Genomic DNA, 14,228 nt, shown 5'->3' on the forward strand with positions numbered 1-14,228 from the left:
AGTGAACCTTGAGTCTATAGCAGGCTTTTGTTTTTAATGTGCTAGAGCTTTATTTGCTTGCTTGCTTTGCTTTATTGAGGTATAATTTTTATACCATTTATGTAAACACTTAAAGGGTACACTTCAGTGGTTTTTAGTATAGTCTCAGAGCTGTGCAGCACAATCAATTTTAGAACATTTTCACCCAAGAAACAAATCTCATATCATAGCCTTTAGCTATCATTCCCCAATTTCCTATTCTCTCCTCTTTCTTTCCCCTCCCAGGCAACCACTAATCTACTTTCTTTCTGTCTCTGGATTTGCCTTTTCTGGACATTTCATATAAATGGAATCATACAATATGTGATCCTTTGTGACTGACTTCTTTCACTTAGCAGAATGTTTTCCAGGTTCATCCATGTTGTAGTATATATCAATAATTCATTCCTTTTTATTGCAAAATAATACTCCATTGTATGGATATACCACATTTTGTTTATCTGACCATTGATGGACATTTGGGTTGTTTCTACTTTGGGGCTATTATGAATATTGCTGCTGTGAACATTAATGCACAGTCTGTGTGTGGGCATAGGTCTTCATTTCTCCTGGGTATATACCTAGGAATTGAATTCCTGAGTCACATGAGAACTTAATGTTTAATCTGGAGGAACTGCCAGACTGTTTTCCAAAGTAACAACACCATTTTACTTTCCCACTAGCCATGATTGAGAACTCCAGCTTTTCAACATCCTTACCAATATTTGTCATTATCTGACTTTTTGATAATAGCCATGGGTTTGAAGTGGTCATTGTGGGTTTGATTTGTATTTCTCTAATGGCTAATGAGCATCTTTTTATGTACATATTGGCTATTTGTATATCTTCTTTGGAGAAATAAATTGATCTTTTACCAAATTTTAATTTCATTTATATTTTATTGAGTTATGAGACCTCTTTAGGTATTCTAGATATAAGTCCTTTATCAGATATATGATTTGCAAATAATTTTTCCCATTATGTGGGTTACCTATGGCAGTACTTTTGATACCTAGCTTTCTTTTGTTTGTTTAAAGAGACTGCCGGGTAAACACAGCCCACAAAGTGGGAGTATGAACAGCCAATTTAGGGAGGCAGTGCTCTATCTGGTGAGCAAAAAGAAACAAATCTCCATGGTATGCCTTTCATTAAATTTTTGTCTAATTTTCAGCTTTTTCTTTGTGGTATAAAATTATAACAACATATAGAAAAGAGTGGAGCTAAAGTTGAACACTTGGCCATCTCCTGTAATAATACACAGTACAAGGTAGGAGTTACTTATTGGCTGACTGCTCTGTTCTTTAGTGCTTGTGTATTGCCTCCAAAATTAATGAAACAGACTCCAACATAGGAGTCCCAAGATCAGTTAGCTATCTGCACTACTTAGCCCTATGACTGTCATCAAATAACTTACCCTCTCTGAATATAGATTTTTCTCATCTATTATAAAATGAAGTTGGAAGGAAAATTGAACAAATTGCACAATATATTCTTTAAGGTTCTTTCCAGCTTTAAAATGTAATTATATAATACAGTAACAGTGATTATTTTTCTTCTTAAACCTTGTTGAAAAAATCTTAGGCCTAATGTACATTTTCTCAAAAGGATTGGAGTTAGATGGATTTGACAAGTAAAAAACTGGGCATGTGTCGATATTCAATACAAATGTACTGTAGAATAGCAAATGCCATCTGCGTGAATTTGCACTGTGGGATGGAGGAACGTGACCTAAGAGTCACCAGAGTGGAGTGGAACTAAAGGAAGAAATAATTTATGCACCTGCTGAGGGTGTGGTTAGAGGTAAAGGGACTGTGAGGAATGAGTCCTTGATTGCCTTCTTGGAAGTATTCAGAGATCATTAAAGAAGAAGGACGTTCTCAGAGGTCAGTGTGTCCAAGGGTGAAACAAAAACCTAATAAGAAAAATAGGTCTGTAAGAAAAGAAACATCTGAAAAGGACTAGAAATTGTGAGGTAAGTACACTTTTTTTTGTTCGTTTTTTTTTCTGGAGTTATTTTTTTTTTAAGTTTCAGAGTACTGAAAGTTTATCATTTTCCCTAAACTTAACTGAGGTAATTGCTAGAGGTTCAGACATCGTAGAGGAAAATAAGGAAGTTTAAGACTTTTGTAAGCCAAGCAGGATGTGGAAGAGTAGGGGAAAGGTCATTGAGATTCAGGTTCATTTGCCAAAGTTTGGTAACTTTGATCCCCACCAAGAACACTACTTCAGGTTTTGGTTATGTTTTGTTTTTGTATTTGACTGGCCTCCATGATGTTATTAATTAAACATCATTGTAAATAAAGCATATATGAGAAGCAAAAAGAAAGTTTTTTTTAAAAATGTAGTTTTGAAAAGAAAAGGTTAGAAATTTAATTCTAACCCTTTTTTCTTTATGAATACGATTATTTGTCCCATTATAAAAATAGGTCATTATAATACTCTTTTTTTTTTTTTTTAAGACGGAGTTTTGCTCTTGTTGTCCAGGCTGGAATGCCATGGCGCAATCTCGGCTCACTGCAACCTCCGCCTCCTGGGTTCAAGCTATTCTCCTGCCTCAGCCTCCCAAGTAGCTGGGATTACAGGCATGTGCCACCACGCCTGGCTAATTTTATGTTTTTAGTAGAGACGGGGTTTCTCCATGTTGGCCAGGCTGGTCTCGAACTCCTGACCTCAGGTGATCCACCTGCCTTGGCCTTCCAAAGTGCTGGGATTACAGGCGTGGGCCATGGCACCTGGCCAGCTCATTATAATACTTAGAAAATATGGAGATTTTATCTTTAATGTCTTCTTAGAACTTTTTAAGAAAAAAAATATTTCCTCAAGAGATTATTTGATATAAACACAGATCTTCAAAGACATAAGGAATTTTATACTCTCAGTGCTCTGTTTTTAATCATTAAGATGGTAATGATGATCTAAGAACTATTGATATCTTGGTTTCCCTAGGGTTAAGCAGGAAATATACTTCCAAAGTTAAGAGAATTGGTATGTTGGTCCAAAGAATGGCAGGACCTCAGGTTTTGTTATGGAATCAAGTATAAGGCACTGAGAGTCAGCTACAACTACATTCTATTTAGTATGAGTATGAAATTTGTCATGTCCGGCTTCTTGAGCAATCTCATCGGCCCGGAATCACATGACAAGGCAGGATCATCAAATAGCAAACCCTAGAATATGCCCCGATAATTTTTGCAGGTATGTCTCCTGGACTGAACAGGTATCAACATTGGATATAAGCAGCCTACCTGCGCAGATGTATTTCGCTGTAACCTAAGTGGGCCTGCTGCCAGCACAAGGAGCAAAAGAAACATTAAACAGATTTACAGAACTGCTTCAGGGGATGTGACAGTTACAGAATGCTGGGAAGCAACAGAAGTAAACTTGTAGCTGTATGATAGAGGGTGGTTCATTTTGTGCCAAGGCATTAAGTTACTAGGTACTATTATAGTGATGTTCTCTTAAAAATGATAATCCTACTGTGAACCAGAACTATTGTCCTGTGGACACACTGTAAGAAGTCTTTGCAGATAAACTTAGCACCACCAAAAGTATTTTTACACTACTTTTTTAAAAAAAGATACAAGGTATTTATAGATGGGACTTTGAATGATTCCAATTAAGATCACCAAGGACACTTACTGACTCTCCAGTCAGGTTTTATTAGCAATGTATTATTCAGTGTAGTGTAATTGAATTAAGGCTCAAATTGTCTGGATAGCTATTTACTTAGGTGGCTGTGAACTATGGGTATCAATACTAATTTTAGGGCTCTGCTGTAATAACTAGTAACTTTTTACAAAAGGGTTGAACACTTGAGGGTTACTAAAGAACTTTAATAAAAGAATATCAAGCATCTTGACTCAAGTTGACCTTTAATGGGTGGAGATCATCGATGATTTGCATGGGCAAATTATTGAACAAGTATGAACAGCATTTACTTGTGACTTAATTTTAGTATTCTTTTAAATAATCTTAAATGTAATTAATCAGGTTCGCCTTTGGCTATTTGGAGGATTAGACTAGCTTTATGTGTAACCATTCACTATAAGAAAACACAGTTCTTTTCCTGAGACAGCATATGGGGAAATTTGGATTAGCAGGCAGTGCTTTCTAGAATGGAATTTACAAGTGGGATAATCTGAACTGCACATGTCAGTATGTAGGTGCTTTCCATAGCTATTTGATTAAGCTTGTCCAATCCCAGCTTACCTCTGGGTACTGCTGTAGTTTCTCCGTATTCATGAGCATCAAATGTATCTAATTTATTTTAAAGTTGTAAAGAATAAAGCTGGAAATAAACAAGTGTGATCAATTGAAAATGTGATTGAATGTTCACCTATTTTTATGCCTGGGATAATATACTATTTTATAACCAGACCACAAAAATCTGTTTCACTTAATAGTGCTAAAGGGGCTTCTTTCTTTACGTATGAATTGTATTGATTTTTGTTTTTTTAAAATGGAGTGTTGCTTAACAGATTGAGTACTATATTAAATCTGTAAAAATAGGTTTACTAATATGAAAAGGTGCTTCAGTATCATAGTTATACTTCTGACATTTATAGAATATTTTTGTAGTTAATTCAGGCTGCTTTTTAAGAAATGGAATATCATACTTTTTCTGGAAGTACCTTACTCTATAACTTGATATTAAGCCTGTGTTAAAAATTGCTCTGTGCTTCCTCTTACTTCCATTTCTTCCCTTTTGGGCCACAGACTTCCTTAGGGAGGAGATGAGGGAGAAGTGAATTCTCACTTCAGTCAATGGAATCTAGAATTATGTAGTGTTTACCTATTTTGCATAACATAGGCCCACCCACACATATTATGAGGTGCTTAAGTGAAAGAACCGTGGACAGCCAGCTATTCAGTGTGTGGTTCCAACTGTAACTGGCAGATGCTTTAATAGGATCTGGATTTTATTTTTCCATGAGAAGGTTTTCTGTATAGCTTGTGGTGGTAACGATGAAATAGAGAGGTAGGTGTTCTGTGGCTTCATTTTAAGTGTCACATTGTCAATGCTTCAGGTTAAAGTAAGCTTGCAAAAGGAATAATTTGAAGCATAATTCATCAGATCTTTTCTATTTAACTTTTCACATTTATTTTTTCATATTCGGTTTTAGGAAGTATGTTGTATGGATTAAATTTCCTTCCATCTTAGGGAAGGAGTTAAATAAATCTCAAGCTCCAAGGCTTTTGTGTTCTTAGAGAATATTTATATTATGAATCTCATCTCTCATCAGCCTTAAAGCCTAAGAAATATCACTACAGGTGTCTATTACCTGTTGATTATTGGTCAACAGAGAACTGAAAGCTGTTCATTTTTAATATTTTTGCAATCCAAGCTACAGTACTTAGGGCTTTAAAAAAACAAAAAACATGTTTTAGAACTTAATGTTGTTCATTGCTTACTTTTCCGTTACAAATTTGAGAATTATGTTGTTGTTTCGTAGCCAGAATGGTGATGCTGTCATTGTACTTTAGTTAGCTATAGACAGCTTATTCAGAAGCATAGTTTTTCAGCCATAAATCTTTTCCCAAGATCTTCTCAAGAAAGAGATCTGGACCTTTGAGACAACTACAATTTAATATTTAAATATTATCATAAGGTGGGAAAAATTATGAAGAATTTGTTAAAAATATTGACAGTCACGCTTTATAGAGATTTTAAGTAATGTTTCTACCTGAATATTCCATTCTGTTTGTTCTTCCTCTGATATGGTTGGAAGAGATTTAATAATTTTAGGTCTGATTATTGATTACGGGCCTCTTTCTGCTAAAAAATGAATACTTACTTGTTAGTTTCCCAGCAGTGTTCTTTTTTGAAACATTTTATTTTCACCAGAAGAAAAAGTATAATTGAACTTTTTTTCTTTCTATTGGAAATTCATGAAAAGCTTAATCTGATTTCTAGAATACAGACATGCTGCTCAGTAATGTATGATTGTTTTGGATCCAGTTTTCTAATCTGTTTGTGAGAAGGTAGTAATCATTCTCTTGTGTAGGTATAAAATGGATGTTAAGTTAGTGACAAGAAAAGTTGTAATTTTGGGGAGAAAGTTGATCATCATAATTTACCTAATTGGGGTATTTTTAATGTGCTAACATAACAATAATCAAGAGTGGATAAAGAGGGAATTCATAGAAATATCCCAGCTGTGTGTATTTATTGTTTTCTTAATGAAAAGGGTTAAATAGGAATATCATACTGAGTGATTTAAAATATTCACTCTGTTTAAACAAACAAAAGGGCCGGGCATGGTGGCTCACACCTGTAATCCTAGCACTTTGGGAGGCCGAGTTGGGCAGATCACGAGGTCAGGAGATAGAGACCATTCTGGCTAACATGGTGAAACCCCGTCTCTACTAAAAATACAAAAAATTAGCCGGGCGTGGTGGTGGGCGCCTGTAGTCCCAGCTACTCAGGAGCTGAGGCAGGAGAATCGCTTGAACCCGGGAGGCAGAGGTTGCCGTGAGCTGAGATCGCTCCACTCCACTCCAGCCTGGGTGACAGAGCAGCACTCCATCTCAAAAAAAAAAATTATTGGGTAAACATTATGATTTGGTTAAAGAAAGATTAGATGCTACTTTTGAAAACTTTTCGTGAGCCAAAGAGAAAATTAGAACTCTCATAAGATGAAACTTTTTTTCATTAGAGTAGTAATTGTCATCTTTTAATAATGATTTCTATTAGTAGTCGACTTTACTACAATATTGGAGACTTATTTGTAATTTGAATTTTCAACTACATTTTTCTGTTTTCATCCCTTTTGAATGGAGCTTATAATGGAATTTCGAAACTAAAAGACTTAAAGTTAGCTTCTCTAAAAGAGCAGAGAATATATGCTCTATTTAGGTGTTTGATTTAGATGTAGTTTCCCCCCCATGGAGAATCAAACATTTATACAGCATTCTACCTTGAAACTAAGTGCAATGTTTTTTGAAGTCTTTGATTGTATTTCCAGGTCTATTATATATTAAGAGTGGTAAAAAAAAAAAAAAAAAATAGAACTTTCTTCATGGTATCAAAAGGTATCTACGGGCCGGGCGCGGTGGCTCACGCCTGTAATCCCAGCACTTTGGGAGGCCGAGGCGGGCGGATCACGAGGTCAGGAGATCGAGACCATCCTGGCTAATACAGTGAAACCCCGTCTCTACTAAAAATGCAAAAAATTAGCCGGGCGAGATGGCGGGCGCCTGTAGTCCCAGATACTTGGGAGGCTGAGGCAGGAGAATGGCGTGAACCCAGGAGGCTGAGCTTGCAGTGAGCCGAGATCGCGCCACTGCACTCCAGCCTGGGCGACAGTGAGACTCTGCCTCAAAAAAAAAAAAAAAAAAGTTATCTACGAAGAACAGATTATAAACATTTCTTAAGATACTGAGAAATACGAATCTCTGAGAAAATAATTAAATATTAAGTGATGGAGCAGCATCACCATAAATCAATCAAGTATTTATTAAGACCAACTTTGTATGCCTGACTAAATACATAGTAGGTATTTAATAAATGCTTGATTTTTTTAAATAATTTTAAGATACCCGAAAGTCTTTGACTTGTAGTCATTTGAAATTTTGCTGAGGCACAAGTTGAGTCCTGTGCTATGAGGTTGGTTTATTTAAAAAAAAAAAAAAAAAAAAGTGTATTTAGTGAGTGAACCAAACTAAATTTCATTCAGTCCTCACAACAAATCCTATGAGGTGTGGGAAGCATTGCCATCATTTTATGGGATGAGAAAATCATGTGCTACAGAGCTGGTTTGTAAATCTGAGAATTTGTGAAGGGCCCTCCTGACTATCAAGGGCCAAAGTTCTCAGCTGGCCGTAAGTACAGTCATGGCTTAGTCCTTCATGAGTGTCTCTTCTAGTTTAAAGAAAACACAATAATAATGAAATAATTAGTGATAATTCAATAAAATGTCTGACTTTCTGGCTTTTCAAGATTTATATTTTTCTTAAAGCTTTTTAAATGAAATGTGTCAGAATTACCCAGGGCTGCTTCTTGTTCTTTATTCTTCCTCCTCCCAGCCCTCATTCCTCTTCCCTTTCATAAACTCTTAAGAGTATGATTGGCTGGGCACGGTGGCTCACGCCTGTAATCCCAGCACTTTGGGAGGCCGAGTTGGGCAGATCACGAGGTCAGGAGATCGAGACCATCCTGGCTAACACGGTGAAACCCTGTCTCTACTAAAAATACAAAAAATTAGCCAGGCATGGTGGTGGGTGCCTGTAGTCCCAGCCACTTGGGAGGCTGAGGCAGGAGAATGGTGTGAACCCAGGAGGCAGAGCTCGCAGTGAGCCGAGATCACACCACTGCAATCCAGCCTCGGCGACAGAGCGAGACTCCATCTCAAAAAAAAAAAAAAGAGTACGATTGATGTGGGTAGGTGGCAGAACTGAAATAAGTTCAAATACTCTCAAGGATGTTGGTATATAGTATTAACTCAGAAGCTATAATATAATTGCCTATATAAAGTGTTTTCTAATAAAACCACCAAGAGCATTCAATAGTAAAATTGCCGCTTATATGTCACAAGTGTTTTTTGTTTTTATTTTTAAGAAAACACCATGAAGTATGGTTCTGCCAAATTCTTGCCAGTGTGTGGCTAGGTCACTTGGGTTAGGTATCACTCAGTCCAGTGGGTGGTCACACTTGTGTAGTACCAATTGTCCCTGACAGTTTTCACATCAGAGAAAGGACATGAGACCTGGCAAGCACTATGACTTGGCAGGGCCAGTACAGCATGGAACTCTCATACCTTTAAGTTGGGAGAAGGCTGACTGCACTCCAGTCTGGGTGACAGAGGGAGATTCTGTCTCAGGAAGAAAAAAAAAAAGCATACCTTAATAAAAAATAATTGATTGCTTAAAAAATATGCTAACAATCATCTGAGCTTTCAGCAAATTGTAATCTTTGCTAGCTGCCAACTGATCAGGGTGGTGGTTGCCAAAGGTTGGGATGCCCGTGGCAGTTTCTTAAAATAAGACAACAGTGAAGTTTCCCACATTGATTTCTTCCTTTCACAAAAGATTCTCTGTAGCATGCAATGCTGTTTCATAGCATTTTACCCACAGTAGAACTTCTTTCAAAATTGGAGTCAATCCTCCCAAACCCTGCTACTGCTTTATCAACTAAGTTTATGTAATATTCTAAATCCTTTGTTGTCATTTCGAAATTGTTCACAGCATCTTCATCAGGAGTAGATTCCATATAAGGAAACATTAATCTCCTTGTACATTTCCATTAGAGCTTTTGGGTGACGAGGTACATTGTCAATGAGCAGTAATATTTTAAAAGGAATCTTTTCCTGAGCAGTAGTTCTCAACAGTGGGCTTAAAATACTTAGTACACCATGTTGTAAACAGATGCGCTGTCATCCAGGTTTTGTTGTTTCCTTTATAGAGGACAGGCAGAGTAGATTTAGTATCATTCTTTAGGGATCTAGGACTTTCAGAATGGTAAATAAGCATTGGCGTCAACTTAAAGTAACCAGCTACGTTAGCTCCTAACAAGAGAGTCAGCCCTCCTTTGGAAGTTTGAAACCAGGAATGGACTTCTCTCTAGCTATTGTGTCCGGAATTGGTGGGTTCTTGGTCTCACTGACTTCAAGAATGAAGCCCCGGACCCTTGCGGTGAGTGTTACAGCTCTTAAGGTGGCGCGTCTGGAGTTTATTCCTTCTGATGTTCGGATGTGTTCGGAGTTTATTCCTTCTGGTGGGTCCGTGGTCTCACTGGCTCAGGAGTGAAGCTGGAGACCTTCGTGGTGAGTGTTACAGTTCTTAAGGCGGCGCGTCTGGAGTTGTTCGTTCCTCCTGATGGGCTCGTGGTCTCGCTGGCTTCAGGAGTGAAGCTGCAGACCTTCGCGGTGAGTGTTACAGCTCATAAGAGCAGTGTGGACCCAAAGAGTGAGCAGCAGCAAGATTTATTGCAAAGAGCAAAAGAACAAAGCAACCCGAGCGGGTTGCTGCTGCTGTCTCGGGCAGCCTGCTTTTATTCTCTTATCTGGCCCCACCCACGTCCTGCTGATTGGTAGAGCCAAGTGGTCTGTTCTGACAGGGCACTGATTGGTGCGTTTACCATCCCTGAGCTAGACATAAAAGTTCTCCACCTCCCCATCAGATCAGTTAGATACAGAGTATTGACACAAAGGTTCTCCAAGGCCCCACCAGAGCAGCTAGATACAGAGTGTCAATTGGTGCACTCACAGACCCTGAGCTAGACACAGGGTGCTGATTGGTGTATTTGCAAACCTTGAGCTAGATACAGAGTGCCGATTGGTGTATTTACAATCCTTGAGCTAGACATAAAGGTTCTCCAAGGCCCCACCAGAGCAGCTAGATACAGAGTGTCGATTGGTGCACTCACAAACCCTGAGCTAGACACAGGGTGCTGATTGGTGTATTTACAATCCCTGAGCTAGACATAAAGGTTCTCCACATCTCCACCAGACTCAGGAGCCCAGCTGGCTTCACCCAGTGGATCCTGCACCAGGGCTGCAGGTGGAGCTGCCTGCCAGTTCTGTGCCATGTGCTCGCACTCCTCAGCCCTTGGGTCGTTGATGGGACTGGGCGCCATGGAGCAGGGGGTGGCGCTCGTCGGGGAGGCTCGGGCCGCACAGGAGCCCATGGAGGGGGTGGGAGGCTGAGGCATGGTGGGCTGCAGGTCCTGAGCCCTGCCCCGTGGGAAGGCAGCTAAGGTCCGATGAGAAATCAAGCGCAATGCCGGTGGGTCAGCACTGCTGGGGGACCCAGTACACCCTCTGCAGCTGCTGGCCTGGGTGCTAAACCCCTCATTGTGCGGGGCCAGCAGGGCTGGCCGGCTGCTCTGAGTGGGGGGGCCTGCCAAGCCCACGCCCACCCGGAACTCCAGCTGGCCCGCAAGCGCCGCACGCAGCCCCGGTTCCCGCTCGCGCCTCTCCGTCCACACCTCCCTGCAAGCTGAGGGAGCTGGCTCCTGCCTCGGCAAGCCCAGAAAGGGGCTCCTACAGTGCAGCGGTGGGCTGAAGGGCTCCTCAAGTGCCGCCAAAGTGGGAGCCCAGGCAGAGGAGGCGCCGAGAGCAAGCGAGGGCTGTGAGGACTGCCAGCACGCTGTCACCTCTCACTATGAAATGCCATCCTAGATGGCATCTTCTTCAATAGAAGGAAGGCTATTGTCAACGTTGAAAATATCTTGTTTAGTGTAGCTGTCTTCATCAATGACCTTAGCTAGTATATCTTCTGGATAACTTGCTTCAGCTTCTCCATCACCACTTGCTCTTTTACCTTGCACTTTTGTGTTGTGGAGAGGTGACTTCTTTCCTTAAACTTCATGAACCAACCTTTGCTAGCTTCAGTCTCTTCTTCTGCAGCTTTCTCACCTCTCTCAGCCTTCATAGAATTGAAGAGAGTTAGGGCCTTGCTGGATTAAGCTTTGGCTTAAGGGAATGTTGTGGCTGGTTTGATCTTCTATCCAGACCACTAAAACTTTCCTCATATCAGTTATAAGGCTGTTTCATTTTCTTATCATTCATGTGTTCACTGGAGTAGCACTTTTAATTTCCTTCAAGACTCTTCCTTTGCATTCACAGCTTGGCTAACTGGCAGAAGAGGCCTAGCTTTCAGCCTGTCTGAACTTTCAATGTGCCTTGCTCAGTAAGCTTAATCATTTCTAGCTTTTGATTTAAGGGGAGAGACTTGCAACTCTTCCTTTCCCTTAAACAGTTAGAGGCCACTGTAGGAGTATTAATTGGCATAATTGCAATATTGTGTCCCAGGAAATAGAGAGGCTTAAGGAGAGTGAGCAAGATGGGAGAAACAGTAGAGCAGTCAAAACCCACTCAGCATTTATCAGTTAAGTTTACCACCTTATATGGACACAATTCAGGGCACCCCCAAACAGTTACAACAGTAACATCAGAGATCACCGATCACAGACCACCATAACAGATACAATAATAATAATGAAAAAAGTTTGAAATATTGTGAGAATTACCAGAATGTGACACAGACATGAAGTGAGCACATGCTGTCAGAAACTTGGCACCAATAGACTTGCCCACGCAGGGTTGCCACAAACTTTGAATTTGTAAAAAACACAGTATCTGCGAAGCACAATAAAATAAAGCAAAGTGCAATAAAACCAGATGTGCCTGTACTTTAAAACTCAATTGTTTCAGCAATTCCAGAGTGCTGATTTGTAACCTTAGTTTTATTATCTGTAAAATGTGGGTTATAATAGTTCCTATCTCGTAAGGTTGTCCCAGAGATTAAATCACTTAATACATGTAAAGTGCTTAGAACAGTGCTTGGCACAGAGACTGAATTCAGTGTTAGCCATTATGAAAAGGGACTACCAGTGTGGGATGCTGACTTTAGAAAATGATAGGATTTCCCATGAATATCCTTTTATCTCATGTTTTTGTTCCAAATAACTGCCAAATCCCACTGAATTTGCTGCTTTATGCAGAATTTTATTTGGGACTTTAATGGTTAAACCTAGAGGACTTTCTAGTCTTGCTTTGTGAGGAGCATTTTGTCGTTTTAGGAACTTTGGTAATCTAAAATTGTTGAATACAAGCTAAGAATGGGCAGAGACAGTAGAACTGTTTGGGTTCTTAGTTGTGTGTTTAAAAATATATTTTCTAGGTGTGGGGAATTAAGTGATTATTTGTGGGTAAGGTTGCAAGACTATATAAACAGCTCTCCTTCCACAATCAGGGAGCACGTGACCCTGTCCCTGAACTGTCTGGACTCACTTCTAATGTGTATGTTTTTCTTCCTGGTAGTACCAGGAATTTACCTTTGTGAAATACCCTGATTTTCCACCCTTAGGTTCCTTTCTGTCCTCATTTTTAAAATAAGCACACAAAGTCCACTTTATTTACTGAAATATTTGTTGTTGGTCACTACCAGGAAATGGTTGACAGATACAATGAACATTGAGGAAGTGACAAAGGTTCAAATAATCTCAGAAAGCACTAGTCATAGTTGAATAGTTGTTACTAATCTATGCTGAAGTATAACTTTCTTAGGGTTTATTTTACACGTGAATACGTTCTAGTCTTCTAAATGGTCCTATAATAGGGTCTTTTAGTCTGTTTAGGAATTAGCCCCATTCTACCTTGTCTGGGGTGTGGAGTAATGACATCAGAAAACCTGGACCACTTTACCTCTGGTAGCTTCAGTTTCTCCATTTATAAAATGGGGATAAATGATTGTACTTTATTGTTGTAATAGAAACTAAATGGGGTAATGTATGTTGAGTTAACATGTGGATCTCAGTCCTAGCTCTGCCAGAGTTCTTTGGCCTTCAGTCACTGGGCTTTTCTGACCTACTCAGTTCCCTTATCTGGAAAATAGAGTTCAGACTTTCCTACCCAATTCACAGGGCTATTATGGGGGTCAAATAAAATAATCTTTACATGAAAGCATTTGGCTAATTACCATTCTATGCAAGTTCAAGATAGACCTTACCCCAAGGTTGATTCAAATTGACACCGTCTGTTGACCTAAAAGAATTCTCCCATGCTTGCCAAAACCTGCTTTTAATTTTTCTAAATATGGGCCCCTTAGTCCAGAAGATACTTATCTAGCCTCCAAAGATTTGCCTTTCTCTAAACAGCAGGCTACACAGCACTAGCCTTATAGCTACTTCCGTGGCCACTCCAGCTCTAGTCGCTTTCCTTCAACCATTTGAGAGAGGTAGCCACAATATTAAAATATTTTAAATGCACAGAAACATTAATAATTAATTGCCATCAAGGCAAGATTCTCATTCTCACTCTCAGCCCCTCTTATCAATTCTAGTAAAATACTGAAACTACACCCACCTTCAAAGCCACGGCCTTTACTAACACAAGTCTTAGTATAAATAACCTTTTATTATCAGTATCAGTATAATGTTAGTAAGCAAACATTAAGTACTTTACTGTGTGCCAAGAAGTATGCCCAAGAAAGGGGAAATTTCCATCCAAAGAACAAAGTATGTTGTCTTGAGGATTAGAGCAGTGGTTCTCACAACGTAGGGGAATGAGTAGTGGGGAGATAGGAAGTTGAGGCATTTTTTAAAGTCACAACTAGAATGTTCTACTGGCAGCTAGGTAGAACAGAAAGGCCAGAGATACTGCTGAACCCCCTACAGTGCACAGGCCAGTACCCCACAATATCAAAATATCAGTAATGCCCAAGTTGAGAAGCCCCAGTTTAAAGGAACAAATACTGTCCCTAGGAAAGAT

At 39.5% G+C, this 14,228-nt stretch overlaps 1 protein-coding gene across 4 annotated transcripts in view; it reads left to right on the forward strand.

Moving 5' to 3' along the window:
- Positions 1–14,228, forward strand: part of PELI1 (pellino E3 ubiquitin protein ligase 1) — a 61,993-nt gene that overhangs the window by 24,887 nt on the left and 22,878 nt on the right. The window contains exon 1 of one of the 4 annotated variants that reach the window (XM_058429131.1): positions 4,268–4,996. The exons of the other annotated variants lie outside the window; for them this stretch is intronic. The gene's annotated coding sequence lies outside the window, so the exon portion shown is untranslated. Of the gene's footprint in view, positions 1–4,267; positions 4,997–14,228 lie in introns of those variants that run through there. 4 annotated transcript variants of the gene reach the window in all.

Source organism: Hylobates moloch, unplaced genomic scaffold, assembly GCF_009828535.3.
Source record: "Hylobates moloch isolate HMO894 unplaced genomic scaffold, HMol_V3 SCAFFOLD_15, whole genome shotgun sequence".
Taxonomy (NCBI): Eukaryota; Metazoa; Chordata; class Mammalia; order Primates; family Hylobatidae; genus Hylobates; species Hylobates moloch.